Source organism: Eretmochelys imbricata, chromosome 6, assembly GCF_965152235.1.
Source record: "Eretmochelys imbricata isolate rEreImb1 chromosome 6, rEreImb1.hap1, whole genome shotgun sequence".
NCBI lineage: Eukaryota > Metazoa > Chordata > Testudines > Cheloniidae > Eretmochelys > Eretmochelys imbricata.
Window position 1 is genome coordinate 57315947 of NC_135577.1, and position 18669 is coordinate 57334615.

An 18669-nucleotide genomic window follows, 5' to 3' on the forward strand; every position below is an offset into this window, starting at 1 on the left:
CTTATGAGGAGGGGCTGAGGGAACTGGGATTGTTTAGTCTGCGGAAGAGAAGAATGAGGGGGGATTTGATAGCTGCTTTCAACTACCTGAAGGGCGTTCCAAAGAGGATGGATCTAGACTGTTCTCAATGGTAGCTGATGACAGAACAAGGAGTAATGGTCTCAAGTTGCAGTGGGGGAGGTTTAGGTTGGATATTAGGAAAAACTTTTTCACTAGGAGGGTGGTGAAACACTGGAATGCGTTACCTTGGGAGGTGGTGGAATCTCCTTCTTTTGAGTTTTTTTTAAGGTCAGGCTTGACAAAGCCCTGGCTGGGATGATTTAGTTGGGGATTGGTCCTGCTTTGAGGAGGGGGTTGGACTAGATGACCTTCTGAGATCCCTTCCAACCCTGATATTCTATGATACCTCCATTGATTTCTATGGAATCACTTTGTATTTAAACCTGCTTGACAGAGCAAACTTTGGTTGCTAGTGTATATTTACCCTACCTGTTAATGACAAGGATATGTTAAATCTCCCAGATGCCCTTTGTTTGTCACTGAGGTTTTAACACCTCTTTATTGAACAAGAACAATGATGTGTGTGACCCGTTGTTCACTGGCTGGCATAAGGACTCAAAATGCTATGGGAGCACTGAGGACAAACACAGCACAGCTATTCTGATTGTCCAAGATATCCAGGCAAATATTCTCTTGCTTGCTTTTTTTTGTTTGTTTGAAAGTGGGGTGTAAAACAGAGGGATATTGTCAATTTTAATGTGTCTGTTTTTCTTACATAACTGTAGTATGATAGAAAAGCTTATATGGAATTTTTGTGTTAAGTTTCAATTATAAGTGTTTTGTAAATAAAATGAAAGCCTCACAATAGATTAGTCTCGCAGTGAAATTGAATAGAAGTGAAGCTGACAGATTTCACTATCCAAGCAGATTGCAAATATCAGAGTCAACTCTGGTGGAAAAACAAATGATACTCTTAACCTTTTGTCCATTTTAATAATCCATAGTGGTGGTATAAGGACCACACGAGTGACATTTTTATTGCATATTTTTTTTTATTTTGGTACTGTCCCTTTAGCCACCATAGCAACTGGAGACGTTTGTGCTGGGTGTATTATTAAATGAGAATAAAGAATGGAGCCAAAGGGGTGAAACTCGTAAGTGACATTTAGTGACGTCCTCCCCTCCTAGAAACTTCTCTTTAAATAATTGTGATTATTTTGGGAGTGGAGAGGGGGGCCTTGGCTGCCTAATCATGGGAGCACCTGTGCTTTTCCCCTTGTTTCGGTTTGAAAGCCTCCCAGCGTGTTCTCTGTGTGGGGAGAGCATTTTAGCTTGCACTGGCGTCTGGGGAGATGCCCGTAGTGGTCTCCTTCTCTGTCTTTCCCAGTGGTTTGGACCTCAGGGGATGAAAGGTGGAATTATGAAGCAAAATGATGACTCCTAGTGTGTCCCAGAAGGCTTCCTGCTCCCATGCTTTCCTTGCTTGGAGATCGTGTAAGTGATAGACGATTCTGTTTCCCTTGCGGGAGTCAAGCAACTATAGTCATTTAGCTGAATTCCTGATTCAAAGGTTAGTGACGCAAAAGAGATTTGGAGTGGTTTAAAACGGAGTGCTACTCTTTTAAACAGATCACAACTAGCTTGATCAGACTTGGCTGCTTTCTGAAAGATCAGGGAGGTATCATTTTCAGACATGGGGCATCATTCTCTCTGCATCCAGGGAGGGTCACAGAGAGCTAACCAGGAGATTTAGTTTGCAAAGCTTGATGTCCACACTGGCTCTCTGAACATGATCATCTTCTGGTTGTGTCTATCTTTCTGTGATTGAAAACTGTTGTGTGCCTGAATTTAGAAATTGTGAATGATGTCAAATTGAGATGGGGGCAAAGAAATCACATCCTATCCATGGGCAAGGGCTGGACTAGCCTTCCCATGCTGCCTGCCAATGTGCTCGTTCGTCCTCTCCCTCTCTCCCCTGACATGAAGAGTCCAGTTCTACATGTGGGAGGATAAGTCTCCATGGCTTCTCTGCTGACAATAGTGCTGGTAGATTTTGCGATATGCACACCTCTCCACAGAGAACTGGACTGAGAACCACTTCACAAAGGCCATCAAAATTTGGGGGCACTGTTGACCCAAGATTGGGTTGCAGCTAAAACTGACCTCAGAAAGCAAAGGCGGTGATATATATAATGATAATGTATAAGCTTCTAGTGTGAGGTTTAATGTGTGCAGCCTTCAGAGACTGTCCTCTTCAGTCTCTTGTGGCAATTTATCACAGAACTTTTAAGAAAGGAAGAGAACCTAAGCTTTTGGAAAGGCAGGTTTAAATGTTTAGTTAAGTCAAGGATGAGCAGGACACTTGCACAGTGTATAGTAAAATGACTGGAGAGGGACTAGATGGCTGTGGGAATGGGATATAGAGCATTTCACCTGTAAACCACTAAACCTAATCCATCTCAGATTAGTAGTGGCTACAGGTCATTGACCACTAGTGAGTATGTGTTACAAGTCCCCCTCTGTGCTTGATCTGCAGAGGGTGTGAGTCTGCTACAGCCCCATCTAGAGTACTTTATCTCAAGCAGCAGCACCTCGTATGCTTTTAGCTCTGGAGGTCCGCAGTTCAGTCCCGAGTGTGTCAGCCAAGGTGGTGGCCATCCAGTCACTCTGTGACAGTTGTTCAAATGGCAGATGTGAACTGAGTTGGGTCTCTGTTCCTATTGAACAATATCCGTATCACAAAAAACACTGTTACAACAGATACAAACCAGCCTCCTCATTTGAAGTCTTACCAGAGGCACCTTGGACAGAAGTAGTTAGAGACTGAACAAACTTCTTACACCCCAGTGGTGACCTTCCAGTTCAAAATTGAGTCACATTTTTAGGGCAGTGTTGGGGAAGCTTCCACTCTGACAGGTCATGATGTACCTGAACTGGGGATAAACAGGGGACTTTGGTTCCCTGACCTGATTTATGAGCACCAAATTCACTTTACCGTTCTTTATGGAAATGGACAACATGTTTGGCTGCCACCACTACATTTAATACATTTGTAAAATGGTACAATGCATGTCAACAGGATTTTAAACATAAAGGAGTAGAGATTTGCATTTTGTAGACTAAGGATCCTGCCTAGAGTAGTGGGTGTTGAGTTGCAATGGGACCTTTACTGGTGTTGGAACGTGAGGTTTCAAACATTCCCAGACACCTTGGGATTGGAGTTCATAGACTGCTGTCCAAAATCGGGATTTTATCTCTGCAGAGTCCCCTGTTGTCTTTAGGATTTGAGTTTTGGAGGTGGTATCATCATTGGGACTGGAATCCCTTGGAGGACCGGCAAGATCCCTCACATCCAGATCAGTGAGCAATCAAGTAGCCTTTTATGTAAAGTTTTAAGAAAATCTTTAAAGTTTTAGAAACTGTTAATGATGTTGAAAACTACTGTCAAGGTCTTCAAAATTCATCACTGCTTAGGTTTCAAAACAGTTCAGTAAACATTGTACAGTTAAAGTGACCAAATGTGCTGTAGTCAGTAATGAGACTAAGTACTTAAAGAAAGACTGGGGTTTGCCAAAAGCTATCTGCCATTTCTTTACTTAGCCTAATACAAACTCCTACAGGTTTAGGGGGAATTGGATTTGCCAACGGTAACTCTAGCTTTTCTAAATATTCTCAAATCTTGTGGTGATCACTACATTACTAGGATTAATAACCAGTTCATGTGTTCCTCTTTAATACCTCAGTGCAGTGCCCATATGACACTAACCAAATGCAGAGGGATGCTTCCTGTTAAGGGAGTATGTGTGAGATTGTCACACAGACTCCTCTATCAGGTGCATGACACCATCTAGTTTTAATGAAGAAACCTGTCAAACTACACAAACATGAAAAGGAACAGGACTTTCCCTGGAGCACCAGGATGGCAAAAGTAAAACAAGAGGTGTGTCCAGGGCTCGTAAGCAAAATATCAGCGACTACCCACGAATACACTTCTACTACTGCTCATGAATTTAACAGGTAAAAGCAAAAAGTCTATATCTTCTTATCGCTTTAGTTGCTTCTGCTCCAAATTGTAGGTCTCAGTTTTCATTTGTTTGTTAAGACAATGGGGCCCAACTCAGTTCTAGTGAAGGATGATCTTGCAGTTGTGGCACTGAATTGGAACAACAGAGACATGAGTTCAGTTTCCACATTGGCCACGAACTTTCTGTGTGACCTTTAGCAAGTCACTTAATTTTGCTTGCCTCAGTTTCCTCATTGTAACATTATGGTTGTGTTGTGAGGCTCAATTAATTAATGTTTGTGAGGCAGTTGGGTGTTACAGTAGCCTTTCCAGATAGGAAGGAAATGAGGCGCCTACCCACTATCCTTTAGCAGCTTTGCCTTCTTTTATTTTGAAAACGTAATGACTGGCTGTATAGACCTGTAGCAGGGTCCTCTTCAGTGCTGGAATCTGAGTGTCATGGGGTCCTTTGGGTTGCAGGGACCTGGGACGTGGGGGTCTAACCTTCAAATGCATCTTGGAGTGTCCTCTTCAGGGCTGTGATTTGATTTCTGGAACATAGATGCCCTTCTTTCTAATGTTGCTATCTGAGTTGAAGTGGTAGAGAGGGGCCTCTGCCAATCTGATTTCAGGAGCTGCGCCAGTCAACCCATTAAGCAATCCTTAATTCACCTTCCTGAGCAGCCGGACAGCAGTAGTTTCCCTCAAGTATTCTCAGGAAGCTGACATGGAGATAATGTTCCCAAAATACTGAGGTGTTTTTTTGTTGGGACCATGCCTTGTGCAGAAAAATCTAATATCAATCAGCTGAATGTGACTACAGTATTTTATGGAACTGGCTGGCAGTGCTACACAGGTCAACAATGACTGACAATGCTGAAAATCTGGTCTTGTCCCACAGACTCTTAGGCTGTTTCCTGAGTGAACTGGTAGTTACATAAGATAACCAATGTAACTAGGACCAAATATGGAGGTTTTCAAGACAACATTGTTGAAGTTCTTGTACAAGATGGTGGGAATGGGGTGGGGAAAAGGACAAATGAAGATCACTAGCCCTTGTGAACTCCCTGCAGAAAGAAGCCAAGGCTGGAAAATTGCTGTGACAGGGTTATGCGGAGGGTGTTTCCAGCTGAGGATTTCATTTAGTTCAGGGGAGAAGCTCAACACACCTGAGCAGGAAAGAGATGGCTCATTAGATTTATACTGCCTCTTGCCTCTAGGAATTTTTATTATTTGGATTACTAAAGCACCTTGGGGCCCTAGTTGTAGACCAGGACCACATTGTGCTAGGTGCTCTACAAATAGAGGGGGAAAAGATGGTTCCTGCCCAAAGGCGCTTGCAATCTAATTATAAGACAAGTGATAGACAGATTGGGAAGTTTAAGTAAACAATGAGGCAATACTGGTCAGCACGATAAGCAGTGGTATCAGCACACTAGCAGCCTAACTTGTCAAAGGAGAGTTTTGAGGGGGTATGTGAAGATGTTCAAGGCACAAGTGACATGAGTTTGGTGTCCTCAGTCAAGAGGGTAACTATATGTCACAAAACAACGAGTGAATGTTGCATAAGAATATAACAGCATAGGACTAGAATGGAGCTAGATCATCGAATCCGTCAAATCTCCCTCTGTCACAGGCAACAGCATCATAGAATCGTAGGACTGGAAGGGACCTCGAGAGGTCATCTAGTTCAGTCCCCTGCATTCAAGGCAGGACTAATTGGTTACACCATGCACAAAGGATTCACAGGACAGGTATGGCAGAGAGTTGTCAAGGCCAGGACTGAGGGCAGTGGTGGTGGTGGGGTAGGGGGGATTCAGCATAGTAGTTGTCTGGGGTGGTGCAGAAAGTACATCGGTGGAACTGGGTGCTGCTGGCCAGAGTAATGTACATCAGCAGAGCTGTGTGGGAGAAGCCTGCTCAGTGGCTGCTTGCTCTTACGTTTGTGTTGCAATGCCATGTGCTGACACCACACATCCCAGCGTGTTGATGATTGTATTCCCAAAGATAATTTGGGACTCTTGTAATATTGGTCTTGCGAGGTGTAGGACAACTGTATTGAAAGTATGATTCTCCTGTAATGTCCTGAATGGGCAAGTGATCTTATTTTTTCTAGGCTGTGATTTCTGTGAACCATGGATACTAATATTTAAGGCCCCAGGTTAAGGAAGGTGTCACTGGATGCCTCCATCACTACCTGCTGAACCTCATTGCCCAGTCAGTTCAGATGGTTTCACAGTCACAAATGTACTTCAGGCTGTTTATCTTTCACCATTTATTTCCCTTTTACATAACCATTTTGTGCAACACAGGCTTATAGCAAAGACAGGCTTCCCTGCAGCCCTCACTCCCCAGCCCAAGCTCCTCTTAAGCTTCCTATTTCCTCCCTTTATATTCTCCCCAATTACCTTGTTAGCCCAGTGATTGTCACCCAGATGCTCACAATCCCCCACCAAACAGTAATTCCATTGACTGGGCCTGCAGCCTTCTCCAGGCTGCAGCAAGGTCAGTGATCAGGGTGCTGCTGATAGCACCCTGTCACAGAAGGGTTCTTGGTTTAATTTCCATGTGTTGTCCTGAAATGACCCACATCCTTCTCTTACAGCACTTAGCAGAGACAACCTTTAGACAGCCCCTTTAGACCTTTAGACAGACAGCACTGTTTATGCTACTTGAGAACAGTGAAGCCAGGCTGAGGAGAAGTAAGGCCAAAAAGGGAAGAAACCAATAAACAAATAGAAACATAGTACTGAGCTAATACAAACAGTGCATCAGGCCTAAAACAAAGATCTTCACAGTAGTTGTCTCAGAGCTAAAGCCAGTGCCTCCCTTGCCCTCTCCTCTTTCCACCACTGTTTCTTTCCTTAGTCCCACATAGTCCCACTCCAGGATCAGTTAGCATGAGGAAGCACTGAGAGCAGCAAACTTTGTCAGCTGTAGCAATACTCCTAGGGGAATTCTGCACCAAAAAATTAAACATTCTGCGCTCAATATTTTGAAATTCTGCTATTTTATTTCTCAAAATAACACCATATAATCATGCTCCTACTGTGAGCCCCAGGCAACTGGGACTCCCACTGTCAGCTACCCGGGGCTGTTGGTGGAAGTCCCAGCCACCCGTGCCAGGGTGAAATACTGAGGGGAAATACTGCAGGAAAAAATAAAATTCTGCGGGGAACATTAATTCTGCAGTGTGCGGTGGTGCAGAATTCCAGCAGGAGTAACAGTGTGTTATAGTGAAACCTCTCATGGACTTCCTTCTTAGGGTAGGGAGGAGCAAAATTAAGAAGGAAACAAGAAATTGACAGATATAAATAACTACAGGAGTGGGGGTAAGAGGTGCAGGGTGGGATTTTAACCAGCACTGCATAGAAATGAAATCTACGTGTGTGTGTGTACAAATGATGATGAGATGTACTTACTATCTTTGTACAAACACCTTGGCTTTGGGATGGCTTCCAATACACTGCTGAAGGTCATACAGGATTTACAATGTGAGGAGAACCTGCTATTTTCTCAGCATGTACTATTACTAGTGTTAGTTTTGTACTAAGGAGTAAATGTATTTGTCCTTATGGATCAGAACATTGGTCCATCTGATCTAGGATTCTGCCTCTAGCACAGGCTGATACTATTGGATCCTTAAAAGGGAGGTTAAAGCACCCTGTCATATTCTTGGTGATCTGTGGAGTACTGTGCAGAGGACAATTCCTTCCTGTCTCCACAGGCAATCGGCTCGTGCCCTGAAGCTGATCATTGGTTTACCTGCAGAACTACTACTTATTCAGCGTCAATTTCAAAAATCGTGTGGTGTCAGCTAAATCTTCAGGATTTTAGCAACATCAGAACAAGAAATGGAAAACTAATCTCTTTTTGTTTTGGTCTGATCCACATCCAAAATTGTAAGGGTAGGTTGAATGCAGGAGTCTGAATCCATTTCCCTTCCCCTTCTGAACTGTAAAGGTGTTTTGGATTGAAGGTTCTAGTTTTTAGTATGTCTCTAGTTGTTATTGGACATAGAATTATCTAGCCCTCTTAAAAATCAAACCTATACTTCATTATATGACTTTCTGTGTCAAGGAATTCCACAGACTGCCTATGCCAATTAGCTACAGAGGACTGGGGTTTAAACCCTTCTTAGGGAACCAAGATATACAAGAAAATGCTAAGGACATTTAATTTCCCTTTTCCTGTGTGACTGACATGGTGTTAGTCAATGGGCATTGGGGATGTTCAGCGCCTTTGAAAAGCAGGCCCTCAGTCTGCAAACAGTCATACAGATCCCACAGTTTTGCCCAGTCTCTCACAGAAAGTATGACAAGCTATTAAATGAATTAGAAAACTGACACTGGAAAAAAAGTCAGCCGAGAAAAACTACCAAAGTGGTTATAATCAGATGCTATTTGTCTGAGGAAATTTACCCCATCTCATTGTCCTCTGCAGCAGGTACCTAATGGCCACCGGTCCTTCGGCCACCCTTACTGGGCTTTCCTGCCTGCTCTGTGGGAAGTGCTCTTAATAACCCTTTAGCATGTACTCAGATGGTAAACAGTTCCCCCTAGAGGGCTTTGCTTCTCTTCTCTTTTGTCCATGCACTGGATGCTGCTTATTAAAGTAATGACCTAATTTTAACAAGGATAACTGTGTCCTCTCCCCAGTTCCTCAGACCCCACTTACAGCCCTGGATAGGAGGCCTGGAACAGGACATCTGGAACTTTGTTGGGGTTTAGTAGTTCTGAAAACTAGTGGAATACAGACCTGTATCAAAAAGTGACAGGGACTGAGCAGGAAGGGCCAGCACGAAGTTAAAATGGAAAAAGCTGATACAAATGGAAAAGCACCCTTGAGCGTCATGTCACATCCATATAGAGTTAGAAACACCTTATATAGAGTTAGAGTAAGAAATACCTTGCAAGTACAGCAACAGGTGTGTTATGCATTTCAGTAGGGACATGTTGTGTGCGCACTAAGAGAAGAGTTTGCTTCTTGAATGACAGAATGTGGTTTGTCCCTGAGAGCTATGGAAGTTATCTATCTTAGGGTTTTATACTGCTACTTCTCATTGCAATGTCTCTACACACATAAAATCAATAGCTAAGTCTCTACTTTTCTTCATGGAGAGTCTAGCACTTCTCCCTTTTCAGAGTAAAAACTCTGCATGGGGTAGAGGTTGTGGTTTTAGAGTCCAAGAGTTTAAGGCCAGAAAGGACCACTAGATCATCTAGTCCGGTGGCTCTCAACCTTTCCAGACTACTGTGCCCCTTTCAGGAGTCTCATTTGTCTTGCATACCCCCAAGTTTCACATCACTTAAACTATTTGCTTATAAAATCAGACATGAAAATACAAAAGTGTCACCGCACACTAGTACTGAAAAATTGCTTACTTTCTCATTTTTACCATATAATTATAAAATAAATCAATTGGAATATTAATATTACATTTCAGTGTATAGAATATAGAGCAATATAAACAAGTCATTGTCTGTATGAAATTTTAGTTTGTACTGATTTTGCTAGTGCTTTTTATGTAACCTGTTGTACAACTAAGCAAGTATCTACATGAGTTGATGTACCCTCTGGAAGACCTCTGTGTACCTCCAGGGGTGTGTGTATCACTGGTTTAGAACCACTCTGACCTCCTGTATATCCCAGGCCACCAACACCCACACCCTGAATTTTTTTTAGATTTTTTTTTTTCATTTCATTTTGGTTTGTTTTTAGGTTGCTTAATGTCAGGGTTGTTGTTTTATTTTGGTGGAGTTTGGCTGGGTTGGGGTTTTTTGGGGTAGAATGGGGTAAGTGCCATACTTATGGTGGAGAGACGGCCAGATACAAGTTAAGACTTTATTTATTTACTTTAGTGCTAATTGACAGCCCAAGAAGCTGGTATTATCTAGGGAATAAATGTGACACAAACAGAGCCAGGGTAAGCTTCTTCCACACCATTTCTGGCCAATGTGCCTAATTCTGACCCCAAGGGAGCCCCTTTAGTAGTAAGAGTGCTTCATTCCCCATGACCTATTCAGTTCTTGGTCTCTGTGCTGAGATGGCCAGAAAGATGCCAATTAGTGTCAATTGGCAGGATGTAAACACTTGGACTGCTAGGAACTAGACTGAGATCCACTACACTCATTTCACTTACATGACCAAACAGACAGCCATCGTTGGTAATGACTTTGTTACTATATTTCAGGGCTTATATGTGGCCGACGCAGCAGCTGCTGTAGAGTCCTAAGGAGCTGATCTGCAAAATGACATTTTGAAAAGCAGTTTATTGTCCTTTTCCACCAGATATAAAAATGGTGAAATTTTGTTTTTTAAACCATACCGGGTTAGACCTTGTCCCATAGTGAACTTTGAAGAGCAGTCTACTTAGCCCCTGAAAAACAGGGCTGCCAAGCAATTCACTCTCCTTTTGAATCCCATCCTGTTGTGTTTTTCAGTCTGCCAAGGTCTCTGTGCTTGAGTCTATTCTCCCTGCTTCCCCCTTTGGTATGTTCCACTGGGTCAGTTCGCACTAAAACTCCAAATTAGGCTGCAAGTGCACCATGGCTTTTCGTGGGCCTGCAGGAATATAGCAGGGATTCCGCGCCCTCTGTTGGTAAATTCGTCTCACAGCAGCTTCTGCAGACCCTGAGGTTTGGGAATCTGCAAAAGAAACCTGAACACAACTGGTTTTAACCCCCCTGAGGAAGCATCTAAAAGCGATGAATGCCCCTGAGATTTTAATGGTGCCAAAACAATAAAACTTACATGTTGTACTCCTTTACAGGGAGAGGCCTTCATTCCGGATTAATTTAAAATAAAGATGAATCTGAGCCAACCCCTTCTGAATTTTGTGGACGTTTAGATTGGGATCTGATTTTTCAGGAGTGGATTACAAGCTCTATGAACCCCTTTCTCTTGAATGGGTCAACCCAAAGCTCAGCCTCCAAACAACTTCTCTCTTTGCAATGAAGGGTCATCTCTCACTGAAAGGCAGATCTCATTCTTCTGATGGAAGATCTTGCAGCGTGCTTCCATCAGACACTTAATCTCACTCTGGGTGAAATGAGTTAGGATCTCAGTCCTGTCCTTAGCTGACAAAGGTCTCCATTACATAAACCTCATCACTATTGTCTCACTTATGGGCAGTCCCAGCTAAAGACATGGTATTCTATGGGCCAAGGAGACTGAAACCTATTCTTAAAGGGGGTCTCTCCGTGGGAAGGCTGAGGCACATTAGTGGGGCAATATTGGGAGGAGTTGCTACTGTAAGTGTGCTGTGGATAACAAGACTGCCTAGTTTCCAGGGTTTTCAGTCCAGCACTTTTCACCAACAGCAAATTGACATTTATTCTCTAATTCAAAATTATTGCAAATTTCTTTTCTAATGTCATAGCTTGAAAGTCCTGACAGAGAGCAGAGTCACCCAGGACAGCCACTGTGGACTGTATAAGGTAAAAAATTCTTGTGTGGGATTGGTAGATTGTTGATAATTCACATTAATGACCAGTAGACTCATTATAAATTAAATTTTGCGAATTAGTAAGACTAAACCCCATTCATAGAGGTAGTCTCTCCAGGGCAGGGCTGAGGCACATTTGTGGGGAGATTAATGCTGCAAATTAGTGAGCATGCTAGGATACTGCCTCCCATAAGGGATTTTGTTCCATTTATTTTACAAGGGTAATAACTGTTCTTCATGATCACACCTCATGGTGTACTAGGAAATTATCTGCAATATAGTTTGTGAAGGTAAGGAAGATTTAGGCCTGGTCTAGGAGTCGACATCCCTGCAATGCTCATGGATTTGAAAAATCTTCACCCCTGGTCTAGACATAGCTAGATCAATGGAAGAATTTTTCCGTTGACCTATTTACCCTTACTCAGGGAGGTGGTGTTCCTAGGCCAACAGAAAAATCCCTTTTGTTGGAGTAGGCTCTGTCTACACTGTGAGGTTGGGCTGGCATAGCTATAGCACTATACCTATGGCTCAGTGGTCCCTGTAGCATAGAAATGGCCCAAGTAACACGACACCTCACTACTGGCACTGTGAAAACAGAGGAACTATCCTCTATGGTAGGGGTTCTCAAACTTCATTGCACCACGATTCCCTTCTGACAACAAAAATTATATGACCCCAGGATGGGGGACTGAAGCCTGAGCCCGCCCGAGCCTGCCACCCCAGGTAGGGGGCCAAAGCGGAAGTCTGAGCCCTGCCAGGCGGGGGGCCATAGCCAAAGCCCAAGGGCTTCAGCCCCAGGCGGCAGACGTGTAGCCTGAGCCCAGCCACCCCAGGCAGTGGGGTTCGGGCTTTGATCCCGGGCCCCAGCAAGTCTAATGCCAGCCCTGATAACCCCATTATAATGGGGTCATGACCCACTTTGGGGTCCCAGCCCACAGTTTGAGAACTGCTTCCCTATGGATAGTACTGTGTGTTTTGTACTTTTGAATTGACTGCACGATAGGAAATGCAGTGAGATTTTTGATAAGTTAGTGTCAACTGAATTAGTTCAAAACCTCTGCAATAAATATAGGTTTCAGAGTAACATTTGTCTTAGTCTGTATTTGCAAAAAAGAAAAGGAGTACTTGTGGCACCTTAGAGACTAACCAATTTATTTGAGCATAAGCTTTCGTGAGCTACAAATAAATTGGTTAGTCTCTAAGGTGCAATAAATATGAAACCCAGAAAGTACACTTCATGTTCAAACCTAAACCTCTTCTGAACTTTCTCCCTTATTGTTCCAACTCTGATCTTACAACAGGGGTGATCAGCTAACAACACACTGCATCCCATGACAAGTTGCATAGCTGCCTGTGTAATGTGGCAGAGCCCCAAGACCATCAATCACTCAAGAGGCACAGCTGTCCAGAGTAAATTAATGTATTGGAGTACTTTGCCAAAGTCCTGTAGGAGGAGGTTAATGTGAGCCAAACGGATTATTCCTAGTAAATACATCTTAGTTTAAAAAAAAAAAATGCATGCACAAACCCATTTCTGCAGAGCATGAACCACCAAACAAAACAAGAAAACCTAGGTAACTTGCACTATGCAAATCTGCACAAAAATTCCAGGGTTCTTACACCTTGTCAGCACAACACCCCTTATCGCTCATTTCATCTTAGTGCATCACACCTTTATTTTTAAGGCTTGACTCCATATCAGATTAGCTCTGAGCTTTCCAATGTGACCACTGCTCCTAATTTTGTTGTGTGTTTCATAGAATATCAGAGTTGGAAGGGACTCAGGAGTCATCTAGTCCAACCCCCTGCTCAAAGCAGGACCAATCCCCAATTTTTGCCCCCAGATCCCTCAATGGCCCCCTCAAGGATTCAACTCACAACCCTGGGTTTAGCAGGCCAATGCTCAAACCACTGAGCTATCCTGCCCCTCTGATCTCTGCTGGCCCCAGCCATGTCCCCCAACTCTTGCTCCATACCGAATTGCTGCTCGACAGCGACACCCGGTGACGTCCAACCCAACCGCCACCGGTTCGCGGTGCGTTGGGGCCGCCTCCCGGTCCTGGAGTAGGTGCAGGCAGACGCAGAGCCATATACGGCTTCTCCACTGGGCCAGCAAGGTACTCTTATTGTGCATACGCACCGACCCACGCCAGGTAGCAGACACAGGTTTTTCTGAAAGCCTCAGATGCTGGAATTAAGAGATTGCATAAGAATTTCACTTTCATTTAAAAATAAAGTTTCTTGCTCACATAGCAGTGGAGGAAAGCTTGAAAATGTGAAGTGAGTGCACCCTGAAAGCTTAAAAACTGGAAGACAAAAAGAATCCAACATTAATTATTTTTCAAAAAATCTCATCAATTTTGAGACCATCTCAGTTCTCTCCGGGGACCTCATTCATGCTTTTTGAATGCTGGGATGATCAATACTGACTTCCTCTGAACTCTGACTGCGGGTAAACTCCTAGAATCCCAAACTGTTGCCTGGCTCAGCAGGGCCACCTTTTAGGGATACAGGCAGGGCAGGGTTCAGCAGGGGCTCTGCTCTGGGATCCTCTTCAGGGGCTGCCAAAAGACCCCTGCACCCTGCTACAAAAGCCATTTCTGTGTGCTGCTATGTGTGAGGATCTGTAGGTCCTGAACGTGAGGCCCATGGCTGCAAAAAACCATGTCACCCAATGGTTCTACTAGTGACAAGAGAATTGGGAGCTCTAAGGCCTTTTGCTCCACTAAAGGTACTGCCCACTGGGACCTGAGTGGAGGAACTCTGGAGCTAGGGTTGCCAACTTTCTAATTGCACAAAACTGAACACCCTAGCTGCACCGCTTCCCAGAGGCCCCGCCTCTCACTCACTACATTCCCTCTCCCCCACCCTCACTCACTTTCACAGGGCTGGGGCAGGGGCTTGGGGTATGGGAGGGGTTATAGGCTCTGGGCTGGGGGTGTGGGCTCTGGGGTGGGACCAGAAATGAGGAGTTCAGGGTATGGGAGGGGGCTCTGGGCTGGGGGGTGCAGGCTCTGGGGTGGGGCTAGGGATGAGGGATTTCAGATGCAGGAGAGGGCTCCAGGCTGTGGGGGTGGGGCCAAGGGATTTGGAGTGTGGGGCGGGGGCTGTGGGTTGAGGCAGGGGGTTGGGGTGCAGAAGAGGTTACAGGCTCTGCGGTGGAGCTGGGGAAAAGGGGTTCAGGGTGTGGGAGGAGGCTCTGGGCTGGGGCAGGGAGTTGGGGTGGGGGGGTGGTGAGGGCTCCGGCTGGGGGTGCAGGCTCTGGAGTAGGGCTAGGGATGAGGAGTTTGGGGTGGGGGGAGAGGGGGCTCAGGGATGGGGGTTGGGCTGTGGATTTACCTCAGGTGGCTCCTGGTCAGCAGTGCAGCAGCCCTAAGGCAGGCTCCCTGCCCATCCTGGCTCCGCACTGCACTCCGGAAGCAGCCAGCACGTCCAGTTCGTAGGCGGGGGGGCCAGCAGGTTCTGTGTGCTGCTCTCACCTGCAGGCACCGCCCCCAGCGCCCATTGGCTGCAGTTCCCAGTCAATAGGATTGCAAAGCCGGTGCTCAGGGTGAGGGCAGCACATGGATCCTCATGCCCCCTGCCTAGGAGTCAGACCTTCTGGCCGCTTCCAGGGCGCAGTGCAGAGCCAGGACAGGTAGGGAATAGCCTGCCTCAGACCTGCAGCACTGCTGACCGGACTTTTAACCACCAGGATCCCTTTTAGACCGGGCATTCCAGTTGAAAACCAGATACCTGGCAACCCTGTCTGGAGCTGCAGATTGGGTTCAGTATACTATTTAAGCCAGAGACACAGGAAGTTGTCTGCCCAACCAGGTGGATCCTGCAGCAGACCCTTCTACCTGATTCCTGGCCTCATCCCTGGTTTCTGACTTCAGCTCTACCCTGTTCCAGGTTCCCTGTTCCTTCAACTTGTTCCAGTCCCATTACCCTGTGTTCTGATTGCTTTGGCCCTGACGTTAGGCTGCAGCTCTTTGGTTTCCAGCTCAGCACTGACCCCTCTTTGGCTTTTGTTTCCTGCTGATCCTGGCTCTGACTTTCAGCTGACACCTTGCTCCTGACTTTGGACCTGCCCATTGGCCTCTGGTTCCTAAACATCGCATTGACTGAAACTTCTTGCATCCCTTCCACGGACCCTGACACTACGGGTATGTCATGATGGGCCCAATTCACTATTGCCCTATCCCTTGTGTAGTCATGTACACAAGGTGCAAAGTCAGTTTAAAATGCTAACAAATCAGACTGATCGTGTTTATCACTTGCACTGGTGTAAATGACCAAGCAAGGTGCAGCAGGGTAATGGTGAACTGGGTCCGTGTCTCGCTTTTGTCAGCATTGATAACTAGAGAACAAAACATAACCCCTGAGTCTAAACCAGTGGTCCCCCAACTTTTCCTCTCATGCCCCCCCCCTTACCAGTAATAGAATATTTCAGTGGCTTTCGCCCCGCCCAGGCCAGGAGCAGACTTGTGGGGCGGCTGGGAATTGAGGGTTAAGAGTAGGGACCAGGCTGGCGGATGAGCCGCATCTGGGAGCAGGGGCAAGGAGTAGAACTGGGCCACTGCGCCGCCCCCCTGCCAGAAGTTCCCCTCCCCTGCACTCCTAGGGGGTCGTGCCCCACAGTTTGGGGACCACTGGTCTAGATATTCCCAAAGTTTTGGAAATCTTAAATCCACAAGTGGCAGCTCATGCTCACCTTTTGGTTAATAACAGTGAAGGTAGTTTTTGTTGGTGGTAATCGTGCTTTTGGATTTTAGGGTAAACTGTTTCCCAGTTCTAGACAGAGGGGACGCGTATGGGCCACTGGAGGCAGGGTCGCCCCCTCCCCATTTGCTGCTTGGTTTGTACTGAGCACGCGCACATGGACTGAGCATGCTCAGTAACACTGCGGAAGCCGGCTGCCCTCACTCCACCTCCCCCCCCACCACCACCACCAAGCGGCAGGCACGGGTCGCCTCTGGTCCCAGAGGTGGATATGAGGGGCATGGAAAAGCAGCTGTGGACGTGTCAGAAGATCCTTTGACACCTTAATGAACTTGATCTATGCTGACAGGATACAGCCAAGGTTGTTATGTCTTTCACATTCTTAATTTTCAATAGTTTGGTAGTTGTTATATTTGGTAGGACTCTAAGGAACCGAAAAGTGTACAGGAAAGCCTTTCTTAAGGGACCACCCAACAGTGTCCGCTTTGCAAAGTGGTACAAAACAGTTCTAGTTAAAAGGATGAGTGCTGCTATTTGGAGAGGAATCATTAGGGTTGTTTAGAGAGAGAGCATCAGGATTTTTGTCCCCATTTTGAAGATCGGGAAACTGAGTCATGGAGAGGCTAAGCCTTACTCAAGTCCACAGAAGGAGTGAGTAGGAGAGCTAAGATTTTAGGAATTCTTGTGCTCAGACCACTCTCTCTAAAAAGAAAAGCACCACCTTTTTGTGTGATTAACACTATGGAAACTAATGGATAAGCGCTGTGATGTGACAGAGCACATGCATGCATTGGTTTATTATTTAATAGATGACAGTGCTATCAATGTGCGTGCTGCTTCACAGACAGTAAATGACAGGACCTTTCTTACACCCGGAGAGCTCAAGTCTGGACTGGAAATTTACAACTGGATGTGCTACGGATTGAATTAGAGTGGCTAAAGTACAGTTTATTAAATTCCACGATGCTGCTTCTAGCCGCCATCTTCATCTTTAACGTGAAGAGGCAGCTCTGTTAAACTTCAGATCTGTGCCTCGTGTCTAATTTGAAATAATCTTTATCTGGAATCATGAGGGATTTGAGTTGGTGACTGCAGAAGTAAAAAGTCCCTTCATCTGCTCCCCACCTTTAATCACCGCAGTTGTTCGAGGGACCATTTCGCCTGCCCAACAAACCGACTATCCTGTGTTCTTGTAAAGCAAAAAAGACTCGGGAAATTTTGGTCTCATTAATTGCAGCCAAAAATGCGGCTCTGGCACCTGTGGCACACACATTCCCCACAGATCCACCACGGGAGGAGAGTCTGTGAAGCTGTAGTAGAAAAACAGGCACGCTGGACAAGGGTCCAGACGCCAACACCTCTCCAGAGGCAGAGTAGCTTGAGGGACCCCGGTCTTTCCCCTGTCCTAATAAGGGTCCTCGGCGAAGGCCAGAGGAAAGTAACCGCGGCGCTCCTGCCCTTGGCGGACGCCACGCCCGAGGAGCGGGCCAGGCTGGTTCTGTAGAACGGGGCTAAAGGCAGTTTAGGGAAAGGGGGCTCGGCCCGGTTGCAGCAGCGGCGCTCCCCGCATCTGCAGTGCCCGGCCGGGACCGTGCGCGCGCGGCATACCCCTACCTGCGGCGCCCCCCAGGCCCGCGTCCCCGACCCGCGTGCGGGGCGCCACCCCGACAGGAAATCAGCGGGAGAGCGTCCGCTCCCTCCAGCGCCCCTCGCTCTGCTGCGGGGGGATCTTGGCGCGGTTCCCGGCCCGGGCCCCGCCCTACTGCCTCCTCCACCCCGGGCTGCGTCCGGTCCCTCAGCACCTGGGGGCGGCAGCGCCGAGCAGAGAACAGCTGAGGCTGGGGGCAGGACAGGGCGGGGGTTCAGTAAAACCCGGGGAGCTGCTGGGGCGGAGGCAGCCCGCCGCGGAGGGTCTGGGGGAGAACGGCTCTGCCCGGGCCGAGGAACTCAGCTCGCCGCCGGGCGGGGCCGTGGCTCTCCGACAAACCCGCCCCGCCTCCAGCGCAAAGTTTCACCCTCAGCCCCTGCCCGGGCACAAGCGCCGCTGGCTCCGCCCGTTGTTGGAGGAGCAAGAGCCGATCGAGCGCAGGGGGAGGGGCGGAGGCGGGGCCAGGCCGGAGAGGGGCTCCGTGCGGCTCGCCCAGCCCAGCCCGGCCGCGGGGAGCGAGGCGAGTGACTGACACGGACCAAAGTTATCCCGGAATAAGGGCAGCACGCATGTGCCGTCACCCCGGATGTGAACATGCCGCCCTAGTCCCTCAGAAGCCCGGCTAGAGCGGACTGGCTGACCCGTGCTGGGCTGAGCCGAGCCTGGCCGGGCCCAAGCGAGCTAGCTGTCCGCCTGGGGGGAAGGGAGGCAGAGCCTCCGCCCGGGGGAAAGGGAAGTGGCAGAGCTCCCGCGAGGCGGGGAAAAGGGGGGTAGAGCCCCCCAACCCCGGGCAGAACCTTCTTGAGGCAGCTGAGGTGGAGAATTGCCCCAATGGTTTGGCTAAGCCAGGCCTTCCTGTCACAAATG

At 47.0% G+C, this 18669-nt stretch overlaps 1 long non-coding RNA gene across 1 annotated transcript in view; it reads right to left on the reverse strand.

Annotated features, from left to right (window-relative positions):
- Nucleotides 1-18116, reverse strand: part of LOC144265703 (uncharacterized) — an 86331-nt gene extending 68215 nt beyond the window's left edge. Inside the window, exons 1-2 of the long non-coding RNA XR_013346341.1 lie at nt 17769-18116; nt 13427-13638 (exon numbers count right to left, since the gene is read on the reverse strand). This is a non-coding gene — a long non-coding RNA (uncharacterized LOC144265703). The remainder of the gene's footprint in view (nt 1-13426; nt 13639-17768) is intronic.
- Nucleotides 18117-18669: the final 553 nt, after the last annotated feature.